Source organism: Culex pipiens, chromosome 2 (genome assembly GCF_016801865.2).
Source record: "Culex pipiens pallens isolate TS chromosome 2, TS_CPP_V2, whole genome shotgun sequence".
Taxonomy (NCBI): Eukaryota; Metazoa; Arthropoda; class Insecta; order Diptera; family Culicidae; genus Culex; species Culex pipiens.
The window spans coordinates 26,658,279-26,676,347 of record NC_068938.1 but is presented as its reverse complement, the minus strand read 5'-3'; the positions used below and the strand labels follow the sequence as shown (position 1 = coordinate 26,676,347).

General features: G+C 33.8%; 1 protein-coding gene and 1 non-coding gene across 2 annotated transcripts in view; one reads left to right on the top strand and one right to left on the bottom strand.

Annotated features, from left to right (window-relative positions):
* Positions 1-18,069, top strand: part of LOC120420975 (lachesin-like) — a 129,287-nt gene that overhangs the window by 14,264 nt on the left and 96,954 nt on the right. The gene's annotated exons all lie outside the window — the stretch shown is intronic.
* On the bottom strand, positions 9,850-9,921 carry Trnap-agg (transfer RNA proline (anticodon AGG)). The gene has a single exon. It is a non-coding gene; the product is annotated as a tRNA-Pro (tRNA).

Sequence of the window (18,069 nt, the reverse complement as noted above, 5' to 3'; positions counted from 1 at the left end):
CCTGGTGGTCTTTCCGGTCGTCACTTCCGGGTTCTTCCCTTGCCATATCCTGCCTCTCAACTCGATTGGTCAATTTCTGCATTCTGCTCTGGGCCCGTCCTCTTCTTCACAGCATGTGAGACTGATATAATAATATTAGGTAAATACAGAACCAAAAGGGGTGGGAGGGGGGCTCGAGAACTTCTGACCCTGGTGTAAGCACAGAGCCTGTCCACGTGGCGACACCCTCTCCTCAGTGCGGAGAAGTTCAAGGCGATGGACGACAGTAGCTTTTTCCACCGCAGCTATTTCCCTGGATGTTTTTCCTACTCTTTGTGAATCGTTTGCGCAGAGTCAAGTCATGTTTGCTTTGCTAAAAAGGTAAACAATCATTTGCATGTGAGCAGGGCAAATGTTAGCTTTTCGACTTGTGTGTAATTTCGAGCTTTGTGAGCTTTGTTCATGTGTGGTGAATAGAAATTAAAGCTAATATTGTTATTGTGATTATGCTGGTGCTAAGGCGATTCGATTAGGATTTTTTCAAACAAAGTCCTTAAAGATCAAACCATTAAGCTGAAGCTCCTCCAGACTTGGTGTATTAAATAAGCCTCAATGGCAACAAAACGATGGCAATGTGGATTATGAATAAAACATTGCAGGACCCTTGGGAGGTTTTCCCCCCACACAACATTATGATGCTGCAAAAAAGTGAGGGAAAACGAGCCCGACACGACCAACAGTGGCATAAATCGTCAAGTGTTTTCCTTTTTTTGCTACTTTCTTCCTTCTGTTCCATATTCAATAAAGGTTAAGAAAAGAGAAATCATTATTCACCATAATTCTGTCGCTTGTCTTCATGTTTTCCCCTTAAAGAAAAAGAAGCAAAAAAACATTCCCAATTCATATTCAAACCACTTTTTTCGTCGTCGTCGTTGGTCATTTTGGTGGGGGAGGAGGTGCGACAAATTGTGTTCCAGCTTGAAATTCAAATTCAAACGCGTTGTCGCCATTTTTATGCTAAAATCAAGCAACACAAAAAATTATGCATTCCACCTCCCTTTTGCCGCCTCTCCCCCCTGGAATGCGGCAAAAAGCTGTTGCTGCATCGCGGGTGGGCTTTTTGATGTCCCGGTGATTGAAGTGTCCGCCTTGGCGGTGGCCTTGTTTTGATGAATGCTGATTTCATTATTGGGTGACAGACAGGAATAGTCCGGATAGAAATGAGCGAAATTATGCAAAGAGCCCTTTTTTGCTGATAAGAAATTGTTTGGAGCATGTAGAAACTATTTTTTTTAAATTGAGTACTGTAAAAAAAAAGAATTGAAGAATTGATGAATTGAAGAATTGAAAAATTGAAGAATTGGTCTAGTATGAGACATTTCCCAACAATTGAAAGCAAACTTTATAAACTTCGGCAAGAAAAAAACAAACCTACCAATTTAATACAATCCTTTCGACTCTGCAAGCAACTAACAGCAAATCTTTTCCGCAGATCGTGACAGGTGAAGCTAAATTGAAAATCCGATTTTCTTTTTCCCTACCCCATACCCCAACAAGAAAAAAAAGCTTCTTTCACTAACAAACACATTGATTTCTCTTATCACGATCGCACGATGCACTGCTGTTGCTGCTGCTGCTGTGCGATGTGGGTGCACCAGTCTTGAGTTGGGTTGAGTTTTCTGGCGAAAATATTTTCATTCAATTATGGATTTAGAATGAGAGAGTGAGAGCACTGTGTTGTGCTATTTTTTCAGGTTGCTCCTTTCTTCGGTGCACCTGGTAGAAACAGGTACGTGCACTAACGGAAAGCCACATAGATTTCACTAACTTAGTGTTGCGATCGAAGTTTGAGGGGAAAAGGGAAAAGGCACTGGAAAGTTATGATGGAGAAAAATGCATGAAACCTGCTCCCGATTCTGTGCTGTTTCAAGATTATTTTTCCAGCATTGTTTCAAATATTTTCTGAAATACAAACTTTAAAACAAAATGCAGTCAAATGCACTTGTTTTCGTTGATTTTCTAATATTTGTACTATAAATTAAAATATTCGATTGAAATTTTCCAGTCTACTAAGTTTGTAATGTGTTATTATTTCTTCAAAATGCCATTATTTGATGGGTTAATTATCAAAATGGGTTGTTGTTAAACTAATTGCAAAACTAATTTTTCAATAAATTATTTTCAGATTTCTTTTATTTGTTATTATTTTTCTTTAAATTTTTTTAAATCTAAATTTAGTAAAAAAATATTTTTCTTTTGGTTACAGACAAGAGTACTATGTAAAAGATAACAAATAAAAAAGTATCAGATTTGATAAACATCAATTCCGCATAGTTTTTGATAAGATAAAACCTCTTGGCTGACTTTTTAAAGTCGCTAATAACTTTTCAGGATCGAGTTTTACAGCTTTGGTATGTTCTACAAAGTTGTAGAGCATTAAATTTACACTGAGATCTCAATTTTGGGAATATTTTAATTGAAGAAGCGCAACGTGCAGACCAAACCGTAAGAAAATTGGGATTTCCATACATTTTTTTGGTTTTTTTTCCATACAAACTTCACCTTCCAGTATCAATGGGTAAATTTTGACAGATTTTGATTTTTAAATAGCTCATGAAATAATATTCAGCTTGTGGAGCGAGGCTTTGAATAAAAAAATCTCATATTCTGGGCACCCTACTGTTCATGTGAACGCTTTTTTTGTATTTTTGAATTTCCATAATTTCCGTATATCTAAAATAAAGGTTAAAAAATAAACAAAAAATATATCTTGGTGAGAATTGTCTACAACAATTTGTCACTTCAAATATTTGTAATATCTTATATTGTTGAGTTTTATGAAGTTCTATTGCCATTTGAAGCTTAAAAAAACCTCCTGATTTTTCGGGCCAATAAACAAAATAAATTTTACATGAATATATTTGCAACGGCCAAACTTAAAATAAAAACTTAACATTATACAAAAAAGTATCACAAAAAAATTTATACGTTATCAATTTTATGCTACTATCAAAAGTTTGGCAAACTCATTGCAATGACAAAATTTGATCAAAAAGATTAAAAATGCTTAAATTTTATTTTTGAAAAAATAGTTTTCTCATTCATTTTTTTTTTTATTTTGAAGAGGGTGGGGGTACAAAACTTGCAATTGGCATTTTATTTGAAAAAATGTCGTAGAAAAAAAGACAATAAACATCCTCTATATCAGCTTCGATTTGAAAATTTGCCAAAACTATTTGTTTATTTATAAATGATAATTCATTTATTTTCTAAAATCTTGAGTTTAGTTATTTGAATTGGTATATGTGACTTATGTTTTATATGAAAATGTAATGTAATGTAATTTATTCGTTAAATTAAACTAAGTGAAAAAATAAAAAGTTAAAGAAATTATTTTGGACTTCTATGGCCCACTACTGCTTAAAAAAATAAAATTATCAAATGTCTTATTGTTAAAACATTACATTTATTTTAGAGATTTTAAATTGTCGGAAAATCAAGTATCTCTATTGCTATGTCCCAATAGATAGGGGAAATTCTCGTATGTTTGGCATACGGCTCCTAACTACATCGAATTTGCTGATTTTCACTATTTAATAAAACTGTAAAACTGTTTATAGAAACTTGCTTGCACACTTCCTATTGAACAATTTTTAACTCGATTTAAGTTGAAAACGCGTTTTATGAGCTGTAATTGAACGTCAAATTTTATCCAATTTTTTTCCCTCGGCTCTGGTTTAGATCAAAAGGGGCCCTATATTCAAAATTTGCAAAAAAAATCTAATAGTGTCATATTTTATTAAAAAAATCACAAAAAAAGTTATGGTAAACATTGAAAATTTAAATTTTCAGCAGTGATTACTTTGTTGGCCCCTTTTTTAATTTTTGAAGGAGAAGGGGAGGGGATTTTTTTTTTAAATAAAATTTGCAATCGCCTAAGATTATTTCATAATTAAATTTATTAATTAATTTGCATTTTCTTTTTTATTTTGTCATAAATTTTTCAATGCAATTATCCCTTCTACACACTTAGATTTTTATGCCGAACTTTGGCAGAATTCTGCTGAAATCAGAACAACTTATCGCTCGGCAGAAATGTATACTGAGTCTCGGCAAAATAAGAGTAATTCTACTGAATTATCGGCGATACATGACACTTAAGTTCGGCAATTTTCTGCGAAAAAATCAGTTGTTCTGTTTTCGGCTGAATTCTGTCAACCTCGAAAATGAAAACTGAATTTGTATCATTAAAAATGCAACTTAAAGAAGGCAAAATCTTTAAAATACACTCATTTCGGTCATCAAAAAAAAAAAAAAACAATCGAGCTAGTACATGTAATGTTTACCTTCTTTTATTAAAAAATGAACTTTAAGGGTGCACAGCAACTAAAGAAGTTATCCCCCTTCCCTTCCCACGCCTCGTCTCTAACATCAATCCCTTCCCTACTAACCCCGAGTAGGCCGCGGGTAATCGGCTCCCCTCCCACTAACATTTACACACAAGATCCTCTGTAATTATTAAGCCAAATGTAATTACAAAAGCCGACTCGGTCCTAACCAGGTCCCAGTACCGAAAAGGACCTAATAAAAATAATTTTATGAAAAAAAAAAAAAACTAAAGAAGTTGTTGTCTTCTTATTCCAAAATTGACAAACTTACGGTCCCAATCCTGCAACAATCTGATTTTAAATATAGGTTAATTTTAATGTGAATCGATTAGTAGACAGTACTTTAGGGGATAAATAAAAAAAATATACCGATAGTTTCCGAAGTTTCGAAAATACTTTAATATCTGTAACAAATATCTTGGTGCAAAAGTTTTGGTTGATGTGCACCGTTAATAAGTGAAAATCTTTTCGAAACTGTACATTTTTTTCTGTTTGAATATTTTGTCATCAAGTTTTTCAGTACAAAAATGTAAGCAAATCATTCCTGAGGGAAGTTCCCTTAAAGAATATCAGGGTCGGCATTTAAAGTGTGGCTTTATTGCAAGTTAATTGCCTACCTTATGTTAACATATTTTTAATGCTAATGTCAACCTTTTTTCCCAAAACAATTGAACAGAAAAGATCACCTGTTGCGTTGGTCCGAGCCAGAGATTCTCGATCTACCTCTTACTAGGCGACAGCGTTACCACTACATGACACTTTAAAATCGAGTAAATTAACTGAAAGAAAAAAGTAAAAAATAATCTTCAAAATATTTAAAAGTTGAAAGAAAGCATGGGAAGAGGCCAATCAAAAATTTAATCCGATGATTTTACTATTTTTCACAATTTTTATTTGCATTTTTTCAACCCTTTTAATGACTCTTATTTAATTTCACTTTAGAAATACTGTTCTTTAGAAGTTATATCAAGCATATTTTTAAAATTTGTATTAACAAAATAAAATTCAATGCGTTTCAGTTTCCGTGCCCTGTACCAAAACACTAAATGCATCAGGTACGACGACAGTACGCTGTGCCGAGGACACATGCCATCGGTGTCTTCTTCTTCCTTCTCCCCGGGAATCGGTTCCAATTGGTTGTGTGATTGGGGCGAACCACGTTCCCAGGAATCCAGAAAAGGCGCAAGTGCCCTCAAGTTGCCAACCTTGCCGAGCAAGCTCTGCTAAAAACAATTGCAATCGAGAATGCAATCAGGAAAAATGTTTTCTCTTTATCGAATCCATAAAGAATCCGAGTCAGGCAGCGAAAATCCGTGCCAAGTGGACCAGGGCCGGACAACTGTCCGTTCCAGCTCGTTTGAGCTGGATCGTGCTTCTCGCGTCCGGTGGCACTTTTGGCCAAAGACAGTCGGGGATGGGACACTGGTCAGGACACGGCCACTGACAGCGTGGCAACGGGGGGTCGTTTTTGGGGGCTGGTTCGGGAATGTCAGTTTGGGTTTTTTTTGTCTTCTCTCTTATTAAAGAAAGGGGAATTTTTTTATGGAGTTTGTCAGGGTTCTAAATTGAAATATAAAAAGATTTTTTTTTTAAGTCAGAAAACTTGAAATTATTAAAACAAAAACACTTCAAGAGTCTCAATTTTTAAAGATTTATTTCGTTGTTTCCCACTGTTTCCTCACCACAACAACAAGAGAAACAACAAAAAATCTCGTGTTTCAGTAGAAACGAACTGTATTCATGTCCAAAGTGGGCGAAAAGCGAAAAAAACCCACCCTGGCGCGGTGGGAAAAATTATTAAAATTCATAGTCCGGTCACGTATTTTATTTTGTTGTTTTCGTTTTCTCTCTCCGCCTCGGAATCTCGATTGGATTCTATTGTTTTCAGGGAGCCAAGTGGTCTTGGCGCGGTGGTGTTGCGACAACCATCTGACAAGCGCTCACTCACACTCTAACTTACTGGGCTCACGATGTTCGCCTTTTTTGTTTCGTTTGGAGAAGAATTCGAGTGTTTTTGCTCCACCGTCTTTTTTGTCTTTGTTCGAGGGGCCAATTGGAGGTATTCTCTCTTCGGACCAGAAGATGTACGAGGACAATGGACGATCAGGGACCGAAGGAGAGCAGCAAATTATTTCTGGTAATTTCGTTTTTACCTCCACTTATGGAGGGGCGAGACTTCGTTTTTCTTGTGTTGGCCTGATTTGGAGGCATTGTCATTTTGTTATTCAATAAAGGTATACGAAAGACCACTTAGCTGTTCGATAGGTTGACTATTTTAGTTGTGAAACGTTTATATCGTCGTGTTTGTGCTATTTTGTCACATGTCGATTGAGTCAAAACATTATTATGTCTCTTTAACCTTTCCAGTAAGGCAAAACACTGAGATATTCAACAAAACCCGTAAAAATCCAAGGCCATGTTGTCACTCTTTATACAAAATGTACTCCGGCAATCAAATTCAACAAAATGTTTGGACAATGCCTAGAATGGACAGCCAAACAATACTTTTTCGAAGAACCTTAAAATATCCATAATCAACTGCTCAGAATTAAAAATTGAATATATTTGGCATAAAATTCCAAATTTGAATTATAATCGTTGAAAACCTCCGATAGGCTAGATTAAAATAACTGTTATGTTTTTCACAATAAAAATTCGAAACTGCTTGATTTTAAACACGAAACGGACATTAAACTTTTTCTAAGACAATTAAATTTTATTTTTCTTGCTACGTTTGTAGTTTGTGTTTTTTGAAACATAATAATAAAACCTAATTTTCAAAATTGATCAGCAAAAAGTACCACGAAATGTCTTTTGTCTTTAAACAGTTTTACTACTGTCACAAGTTCGCAAAAATATTATTTTATTAATACTTATAACTTTTTTTTCCGATCTGTTGCATCAAACACTTAATTTGAGGAATAAAAAATGATTGAATAGCCAATATTTGATTTTGAAATTCAACAACTTATTTTTAATATTTTGAAAACGTGTTAACAAGTTTCTTCAATGAAAATTTAAGTTATCAGAAACATTTTTTTTGTTTTTATTTTTTTGGATAAATATTGGGGGCGATACAAAAACTTGGATATGCGTAATTAGGCAATAATCATGACAACTGCAGCTATTGCATCTTATCACAGTTATTTTTGAATAACATCTGTTTCAAAGCTGTGGAGTTAAATTTACCAACTTAAAAAAGAAAGGGGAACAAGAAAATTATAATTCAACACTTTTTGCACAACTCACATTTTTAAGATTTTTTAAATTCAGGATTGAAACGGGAATTTGTTATAAAGACAAGAAATAATGCATTAAAATATGCTTATGCCGTTGGAATTTTTTTTGAAGTTTATGTCCCGCGGCTCTGACCTGAGTCGAGGGGGGGGGGGGGACAAAAAATATAAATATATAAAAATTGAATTTACAAGTCAAGGTTTCAACATTTGGATGAAACAATTGTTTTAAAATGCATTTTACACAAACTGTACATTGGTATTTCATGAAAAATTAAAATGTTTTCAAAGGAGTTTAAACATGCAAAATATGATTATAAACGCTGAAAAATGCATTTTAACTCGTTTTCGGCTGATTGATTTTTCATTTTCATTAAAATTTTGAAGTTTTTTGAAAAAAATAATTGTTTTGCCCCTGATTATTCAAGACGACTTTGAAGGGGGAGGCGACATAAGCTTTAAAAAATATTTGCAACGGCCTAACTTTTGATGAAAATTTTATTTTTCGTAAGAAAAAACTTTTTGCACTACTGCTCATTGCAATTTAACAAAACATCAAAATATTTTTAATCGAGCCCGAATTTGCTAAATATGATGTTAAATGCCGAAAATACATTTCAAATTGTTTTCAGTTGATTAGCCTTCTAATTTCATTAAAATTTTGAAGTTTTTAGAAACATATTTATTTTGCTCCCTGACTTTTCGGCTCAATATTGAAGGTGGAGTGACATAAACTTTGAAAAATATTTGTAACGGCCTTAATTATATTATAGATTTTTCGAGATTATCTTCCCAAATTGTATTTTAATGTTATTTTTCTTAATGGCTTAGTAACGAAAGTCATAACACATGTTTTTAGAATGTCCTCCTTAAAATTATTTTCTTGAATATAAAACCGAATGAAATTTACTCGATACAATTTGAAAACTATTTAATAATTTATACGATTTCAGCTTGGTTGTCATAAAAAAGCATCTAAAAAAATATCGCAATTTTTTTTTATCTTCAATAAAAAAAAAGATATTTATGACATTCTTACCTAAAAATTTGAAGTATTTCCAAGCTAGAATTTAGACTTTGACAGTCACTGTGTTTTATTTAAACAAATCTAAGCCCAAAAGTGAGCAAATTTAACTAATTACGCCGAGTCGAACATTAGTAAGGCTTGTTTAATGTTTCATCTGAAAAAAATCAATTAAATGCATGTTTAAAAAAGTTTATTTACGAATTATTAAATGTATATGAATTTGAGTAAAAGTAAAATAAAAGTTTCAAGTTGATCAAAATTCATTAGAATTGGATATTTTTCATAAAAAAATAAAAATTTTGTTGCCGCCAAATGGTTTAAATTTTTTTCAAATTAAATTAGAAAAGTGTTCTTCTGAAAAAGCCTATAAACTTACAGTTATTTTTGATTTCTGGTTCAATAACACTTAGACCTTGTACCTTGAAACTCATTTTAAATGTTCTTAGTGTAAAATTGTCCAAAGAATCCAATAATGCTGTCCGTTTTATGATTCGATCTCATTACTAATGAGGAAAACATGATACTTTGAGAGTATTCAACTAACCATATTTATCTATATTTTCAAAATATTAATGTGAACTTACATTTGCCACTTTCCTAAATTTGTTGAAAATTTCTTTTTGAGCTTCTTTGAATACTACTCTACCAAGCTCAGTATCATTCCTTACCATTAATTTTGTATTTAAATCTTACTTAAGGGTGCACAGCAACCAAGGAAGTTGTTGTCTTCTTATTCCAAAGTTGTCAAAATTACGGACCCAATCCTGCAACAATCTGATTGTAAAATTAGGCAAATTTGGTTGTAAATCGCTTTGTAGACAGTACCTTAGGGGATGAATAAAAAAATATATCGATAGTTCCCGTAGTTTTGAAAATACTAAAATATCTGTAACAAAAATCTTGGTGCAAAAGCTCTGGTTGATGTGCACCGTTAACATTTTGCAAAAAAAAATCTTTAAGTTATAAATGTCACCCAAGCTATCAATGTCACCCTGTTTCACGGAATTAATTTTTCTTCGAATTTTCGACCTCAATCAGAGACAAGGGACGAAAACATTGAAAAATTTTCAATATTGAACAACAGTTTTTCCACTTCCTAGCAACAAGGCAAGTTTGTAGGTGAGAATGACAAAAAAATGAAAATATCACAATTGAATGATTTGATGATTTTCTCATACCAATAATGAAAAAAAAAAATCATAACAAAAAAATATAAGGTGGGCTCGTCCGGGATTTGAACCCGGGACCTCTCGCACCCTAAGCGAAAATCATACCCCTAGACCAACGAGCCCTTGTGAATGTGGCTTGTGGTTTGAACAATTTGAATACAATTATGAACAATTGCACTGGTTTTATTCAACCAGTGCAAAATCAAATAATTTTGCAAGTAATTTTGTCGATTGTTGATTCAATGCCTTTATGCTCTCTTGTTTTTAGCTGTCCTGTCTTGTTAGCACAAGAGAGCACAGAGGTTTGTATCGTTTCATATCTGAAAAAAATCAAAGTAGAGAAGTAATTTTATTTGTTATTTATATTTTTATTTGAACAAAATTTATCACGAGAAATGTTATTTTTTTCTAAATAATCAGTCAAAAAACTGTTTGTTTTTGAAGCTTCAATGATATTTTTAACATTTTTCAAAGAACTATGGCTGCCAATTAATCTTCTTGAAGTATCTAAACTTTTTAAAAAATAATGAAATACATTTTTACAACTCTTAAGCTTATCAAACCAAGTAAAACTAAAATAATGAACCAATTCTTGTCGTCGTCGTCACAAATTAAGATCCTCCCAACAAATAACATTAATGTTGTAAAACAAAGTTTGCACGCTCGTTTGGATGGCAGGAGCTCAGCCATCTCACCGGGGTAGGTGCCGAAACACGTGTGCTCTCAGCAGGCGGTGGTCTCTCTCCTGCTCGCCCAGGTAAAGTACCGTGTGTGCTTGATGATGGTGCAGATAGTATAAAAGTTGAAACTATAACAGCACACACACACACACACAGGGAAAAAAAAGAAGAAAACAAGACAACCCCCAACTAAACGACACAGGGTGAAATTATGTCAAACGGGGTAACCCTTAGCTTGGAAATTTTGGTTTCTTGGTTTTAATTTTTTAATTTTTTTTATTTGGACTTTTGTCAAAATTGTCAATATTGATAAAAAAAACATTTTTTTTTAATTTCAGTTACAGCCAAAGGTAAGGGTTAAAGGGTACTGTCTCCCACAGTTTAACCCCAAGTTGTAAAATTCCTCCCCACCATGAAGAAAACTAGCACGTGGAGACATCATACATGTAACAGCATACCTTCAAGAAAGGGGGGGCACCTCGACAAGTCGACAGCAGCGTAAAGTTCCATAGTTACGAAATTTAATTTATCTTGCAGGCGAAAGTTCGTTAAATGTGACGAACTCAACTAATTTGGTCTTTCTTTAAAGACATTAAGCGAGTTGCTCGTGTTTCACTCTCGAAGAAAATTGCGTTCTAGAATGTCGGCAAAAGTGCTCGAGTTGATTTAGTTTTGTCATCTGGTCGAGGACCTTTTTGTCCGAGGCTTGATTTGTTTTAACTCCCCCTCAACCCACTTGCTTTCTCTGTTTTTTTTTTTGGGGAAAAGGTCAAGAGCGCCATTTCTTGTTTCAACTTTTGGAATTAAATTTGGAAAGCTAAACGATTTCGCCAACGCAAACACAAATTCTCCGATTTGATTTTGGATTCCTGGAAGGGTGCGACATGAGTTGAGGGTGGTTGGATTCTTGATTTAATGAGAACGAAAGCATTGAAGCATGAATTATTGAAGGATTTTCGGAAAAATTATCAATTGGAAAAGCCATGAAATTTTTTTAAATCTTTTTTGAGAGTTGCAATCGTCTTATTTTAAAACTTTTGCTAATAAGCGAGTTTTGCCTAAAAAAATATAACGAAAATTCTGTTTTAATGAAATTTCATTTAAGTGAATTAATCAGAAATCTTTCACCGTGACGAATGTTTGCCGAAACTTGTCACACAAAAATTCCCCTCCTTTACAAGAAAGGCAAAACTCTTCCCAGAAAGCTCATGAAAAGCTAGAATTTATGTATATATTTGAATTATAATGGCAATGCACACACAGGCAAGAAAGTTGTACACATTCTTGTTGTTTTGTTCCGGAACCGTTTTTCTTTCTCATCCCCTTGCTCTGGAAAAACTTGAGGGCTTGAAGGGTGTGTCTCACGTAACTTCCGGAAATATATGTGACTCAAACAAATTAAACCCGAAAGGAGCCCGGGAAAGTATTTTTCCGGTTGGCACGATGCTTTTGCCGGGTTGGATTTTTTTGGAGGGAGAACAAAAGAATACAAAAAGCTTTTTTCTTTTGTTGATGTTTTAAAAGGAAAGATTTTGTTTGGTTAGAATTTAAGCTTTTTTGTCTTTTGGGATTGATAAGGAAAATTGTATGCTTAAGATTGCTTAATTATTTAAGATAAAAATCTTTATTTAGTTTTATAGATTTGCATTGTTAAACGTAAAATTCAGTTTACAGGTTCTTTTGCGAAAATCCACGTCCAAAATATGCAAAGCCTAGTTGCTTGAATGATGGATAGTACAGTCTTGGTCGTCACACAACGGTCACACACTCTAGTCGTTGATCCAGTTCATGAAAAATACATCCACCCTGGAGGACGATTCGTCCAACTTTGCTAACACACAATCCACCGACCACAACCGAGCTCCATAATCCAGCCCCATTTTTCGCACGCTCACTTAAGCACCACCCCCCGTTACAGTCCATGTTGTTGCCATGTTGGCTCATGTTTTCAAACGTCACTTCGCCTTCCCATCCAGAAAAGCTCTCGCTCTCTCATTTTATTTAAGCAATCAATTTCCCTCTAAATCATTGGTCCCGGGGCTGTAGAGTAGAGCTTGTTGGTTGGTTTTTCCTGACGGAGCTGATTTACATTTTTTTCTTCTTCTCTTCGAGGAAGGGAAAGGATTGGGTGGAAATGTGAAAGGAGAAGGTTTCCATCATTGTAAACTGGCCGCAAAAGGTGAACGGAATGGTCTGGGTTGTGACACTGGATTGGAATTAGATGTAATGTTAACATGTTATTTAAAGTTTATGTTTTAAAATAATTTTTAAAATAATGAAGAAAGGATTTGCCGATCTGAAAAAACTGTAGTGAGAAATTATTTTTTTGACGCTTAAAAAATTTTAAAACCATATTTTTCTTCAAAATAAATACAAAACTATCCTTCTAGAAATTTCATACTTTTAAATCAAATGAAAATTGTATTTTCTGATTTCTATGGTTTTATTCAAAAAATTATTATTTAGAATTTCAAAATATGACCAAGGAATCGTAATTTTAATACTTTTGGCGATTCTCAGGCCAAATTAAAATTCAACGGTCGATATTACTTGGAAAAACATATAGTTGGACAATTTTCATATTTCTGTAAGGTACACTTTTCCCTTGAAAATTATGAATTTTATAATCTAGGTATTTTCCTCAAAAAGGTCATATAAACATATAAAATACAATAGCTATAGGACCATTTGAAAAAAAAACTCTAGAAAAAATCGCATCTGTTTATCGTAAATTGCTGTTACTTTTGACCAATAAGTTCAAATTGAATCCAATTATGCATAAATAACATTTTTAGCTTTAAAGCTCTAAAAGTGCTAAGAATGTCAGTTTTCTGTAAAACTCATCTCTGAATTGCTACGTTCAAAAAATTGTTTTTGACTATTTGCTCTAATGCTTTTTTTTAAATAAAATTAGTCATAGAAGGCGTAGATTGATGATGTCGTGTTTAGCAACTTTCTAGAAGGTAATACAATTTCAAAAACATTCCTGGAAAGCAGGGCTGTGGAGTCGGAGTCGGAGTCGGAGCCGGAGTCGGTGGAGTCGGGTCTTTTTGGGGACCTGGAGTCGGAGTCGGAGTCGGAGTCATCAAAACTCGAACAGCTGGAGTCGGAGTCGGAGCCGGAGTCGGCTGATTTTTATGAGCTGGAGTCGGAGTCGGAGTCGGAGCCGGAAATTTCTGATAACCCGGAGTCGGAGTCGGAGTCGGAGTTATCTAAAATTCAACAAATTTTTTTACTTGTTCAGTATTTTCACAGAACTTCTTGTATTTTTGAGTTTTTTTTAAGTTGCATTCGTTATCATTTTTTAATTTTATTCAGGAGATTTATTAGATGCCATTATGGTTTTTGAGAATTTTTATTGTGATTGGAATGCTCTTATTGTTTTATTTCACTTGGATCACTATATCGCGGCCGTCGTGCTAACTTGTCGTACGTGCATTTTAGGCCAAATTGAGTTAAGAACGCCATTTTGTGCAGCTCACAATGCCTCACCTTTTGACCTTCACAGATCCCCAAAATTCGATTTCAATCCTGAGATATTCAATAAAAACCAAAAAAGCTCCGCGGATTTTTGTCACTTTTCATACAAAAGAAGCTTGAATCTTGTCGTGCTATCTTGTCACTCCCTGAAAATTGATGTAAGTGCGACAATTTTCCAAAGGGATTGCAGGTCAGGATGCGTTTGACGCACGTACAAGTTAGACTACCGTAAACATTTGTAATTATAACTTGGGACTTCAGCAACCAATTTCAACCAAAATTCGGGGCAACGCACTGAATGGTCAACCAAACAAAACGTGTTATTCATTGTTTACATTGCGTGCTCTCGTTTTTGTTCATTCAAGGTCAAACATTAAAACGCGTTTTTCTCGGAACGTCGAAATGGCGGGTGCGACAAGATAGCACGACAGCGTCGATATGATACCCTGTTAATCCTCTCTAACCCAAGTTTGTAGTATCATAAAAAAATTAATTAATTAAAAAATAATGGACAATATTGGTTTTGTGCTCAGAAATATTCAATTAAGTCTTGACTGCATCCTTAACCCTTTCAATTCAAATTTGACCAAAGTGTCGATCCTTTGACAAGCTATTTTGATATCGTTGCAAATTATTGTTGAACAAATCTCAAGATTTCAGAACCAAAAAGGACTTAATAAAAAATGTATAAATAAAATGATAGGATTTTAATTTATTTTTCAAATATTATTCAACCAGTAATAATTTTCTCATAATGTATATGTCCCAAGCCAATATGACGGAAGGTGATAATCATTGCAAACCAATATACCTAACAAAATCTTTTTGGAAAGGTAGCTTATGAGGTCCTTTTGAAATATCCGTGACCTAGAAAATATTTTACCAGTGGAGTTTTATTTTTTTCCAATTTTATGTTTTTTCATATATGTTAATGGAGGTGCACGATCATTTATAAAGCTTCGTTTTAGGTGAATATTCAAGAAGTATCGCGCGCCTCCTTTTAGAAAATTTTAAAATTAAAATAAATCAAACATCCCTGGGTACAATATTTTCTAGGTCACGGATATTTGAAACGAACCCCTTAAGCGTCCTTTCCACCATTTTTTTTAAATGTAAATTGATTTGCCATAATATTCTTCTCCAGCTATGGCGTGATGTCCATGTACGACTTAAATAAAAATCAATGGAGCTTTAAAATAGTTTCGTTTAAATTGTTATTTAAAAAACCAAGGTGACTTTGATTGTCACTGTGTTTCTTATAAATGTCAGCCTAAAAGTGAGCAAATTAACTTTCGGGAAGTCGCGTGTTTTCGCCTTTCTTACAAGTGCCCTAACAAACTGTGTACACACGTACGCGACCTCCGGTGGGTTAAATAGGGGAAATATACCCATTTTAATCACTCTAAGCCGTTCAACCAATTCTCATCACTTTTGCCGTTTTCCGTTATTAAATCAACATTTTCAGATGTATCAACAATGGAGAGTTGCTTGCTCACATTTATTTGAGCTTTTTATTACTTTGGAACAGTCAAAAACACTTTATGAAAGCTGTAATTCATTATCAAAGTGCTGTTAGGCCGATAATAGAAATAGGCTGAAAAAGGGTATAGTTCCCCTATATATGTTATTTAAATCGATTTTTATGGCTAGGTTACTTTTAATGATTCATTACAAAAAAAAAAATAACAGTTAAATATTTATTTTTTTAGCTTTTAATAAAATAAGTGTAAATTTGAGGTAAAATGAGTCCAAATTTACTTTCAAAATTGTTTTTCTAAAAATGCCTTCAAAACTGGACATATTTTTGATACTGTCCAGACTTGATTATTATAAGCCTCGATTATCCTAAGTTCGATTTGTATGGGCTTCGGATAATCGAATCACGTTCTAAAAAAAATATTTTCGTTCTTCCATTCGAGTTCGGCGACCCCATTTTAGTCAAATTTGAATAGTAAATTGCCTATTAAATATCAAAATGCATTTTTTCAATATGTTATCCCGCCATTTTGGACGCCATCTTAATTTAATCACTTTAGCGTAGTTTAGGCGTCATACTTAAGCCCGACAATTCAAAATAAGACCGAATAAGAATATCCGAAGTGAAATTTTTCCGAGGCCTTCGGATAATCAATTTTTCTTGAGAAAAACTTGACACTTAGAGATTGTTTAAATAATCCTATTAATCAATGTTTTCAAAACAATAATTAACGAATTTTTTTAAATATTAAAAAATATGTGGAGTCGGAGTCGGAGCCAACAATTTGTTGAAAGCTGGAGTCGGAGTCGGAGTCGGAGTCGGAGTCGGCTAGAGTTGGTAGGCCGGAGTTGGAGTCGGAGTCGGAGTCGGTTGGAGCTGAAAGCCGGAGCCGGAGTCGGAGTCGGAGTCGGCTAAACTTAGAAAGCCGGAGTCGGAGTCGGAGTCGAAGTCGCTTGAAATATGACCCGACTCCGCAGCCCTGCTGGAAAGTAAATACTCTTTAATCGTGAACTACCCTTATTTTCAACCATGTTTAAAGTTACCCCTTTCCATTTGCAACAACTTTTCCGCAATCACCAATGTTCCAAAAAATTGCACCATTTACCGAAGAAAAAATATTTTCATGTCACGAACAAAAATATAGTTTTTGCTTTATTTTTGCTGTCAACATCAAATTCGAGTTCCGCAACACAAATTTAAACAGTTGATTTTTTTTTATTTCCTGATTCAAACATATTTAAGTTAACGTTTATTTTAAATTAATAGCAATGTCCCAAGGAACCACTTTCAAATATTTTTCTTACTAACAAAATGCATTTTTATCAATATTTTATCATCGTTATTTTGGCCGCCAAATTGAATTTCAAAATTCTATTTAATTTTAACGTAAGTTATTGGTCATATAGCTCAACAAACAAAAAAAAGATTATGAAAAAAAATGGGATTTGATTTTCCGAAATTAAATTTTCAATACCCTTTGGATAATTGAGCCTAGATTCCTTATGTTTTTACTAGAATTTTTGCATCATTGCACAGTGGTCCAGATTGCAAAATTAAGTGGAAAATGGATATTCCGAAAAACTGTTAAGTTTTGGAGCTTTGGTGTCTTGAGAAGAGGTGTTACAAATGGAAAGGGGCAACTTTTGGTTTGGTTGAAAATTAGAGTGGTTCACGATTAGGACGATTTTGAAAACCCAACTTTACTGGAATATTTTTGGGAATTTTTTTATCGTCTAGAAAGTTGTTGGGCTTGCCAATTCAAGCAACTTCATCGAAAACACCAAAATTTTATCTCGTAATCTACGCCTTCTATGACCAAATTTATAGAAAGCATCTGACCAAACCTTCAAAAATCTGTTTTTTGGCCGTGGCAATTCAGGGTTGAGTTTTAGAGAAAAGTGATATTCGAAACACTTTTAGAACTCAAAAAAAACGAACATTTTTATTTGTTGACACGTCAATTTGGACTTAAGGATCAAAAGCTACAGCCATTTAAAAAAGATGCAAATTTAAAACTTAAATATCTCGAAAAGGCGCAAGCCAAACTTAAAGCACCAGGTTGCATTTGAAAGAAGAGATTTAGCACTGCAAACGCTGAAAAAATCTCAGAGGTGTTTTTCTTTAAACTTGAGATATCTTTATTTGAAAATGTCTAATTTTCTAGGAAAAATCATATGGGACCACCCAAATGAAATTCGAAAATTGTCCAAATATATGTTTTCCATGTAATTTTGACTGCTGAATCAGAATCTGCCCTCATAATTAAGCCAAAGTATCGAAAGATCGATTTTTGGTAATTTTTTGGGTTTCCATGTAAAATTATCATTTATGACCAAATTATGACCAACAAATTATTTTTCGATGCATTTTTCGGAAAATCCATTTTCCACTTAAATTTGTCCATACAAAAATGCTATGAAAATATTCGAAAATCCGTATCCGGTTACACTAAGTTTGTTAATGAAAAGTTTTTTTGAACTTTTTGTTACAAAAACTTATGTTTGACTAACTACCCGCTTAGATAATATTTCATGTTTATATATTTCAGTAACTTAATGGCCAACGTTCGAGCTGTCGTGCATAACAGATGTATTGTTTTCAAGAAAGTTATGATGTTTTTTTTTTTTGAAAAA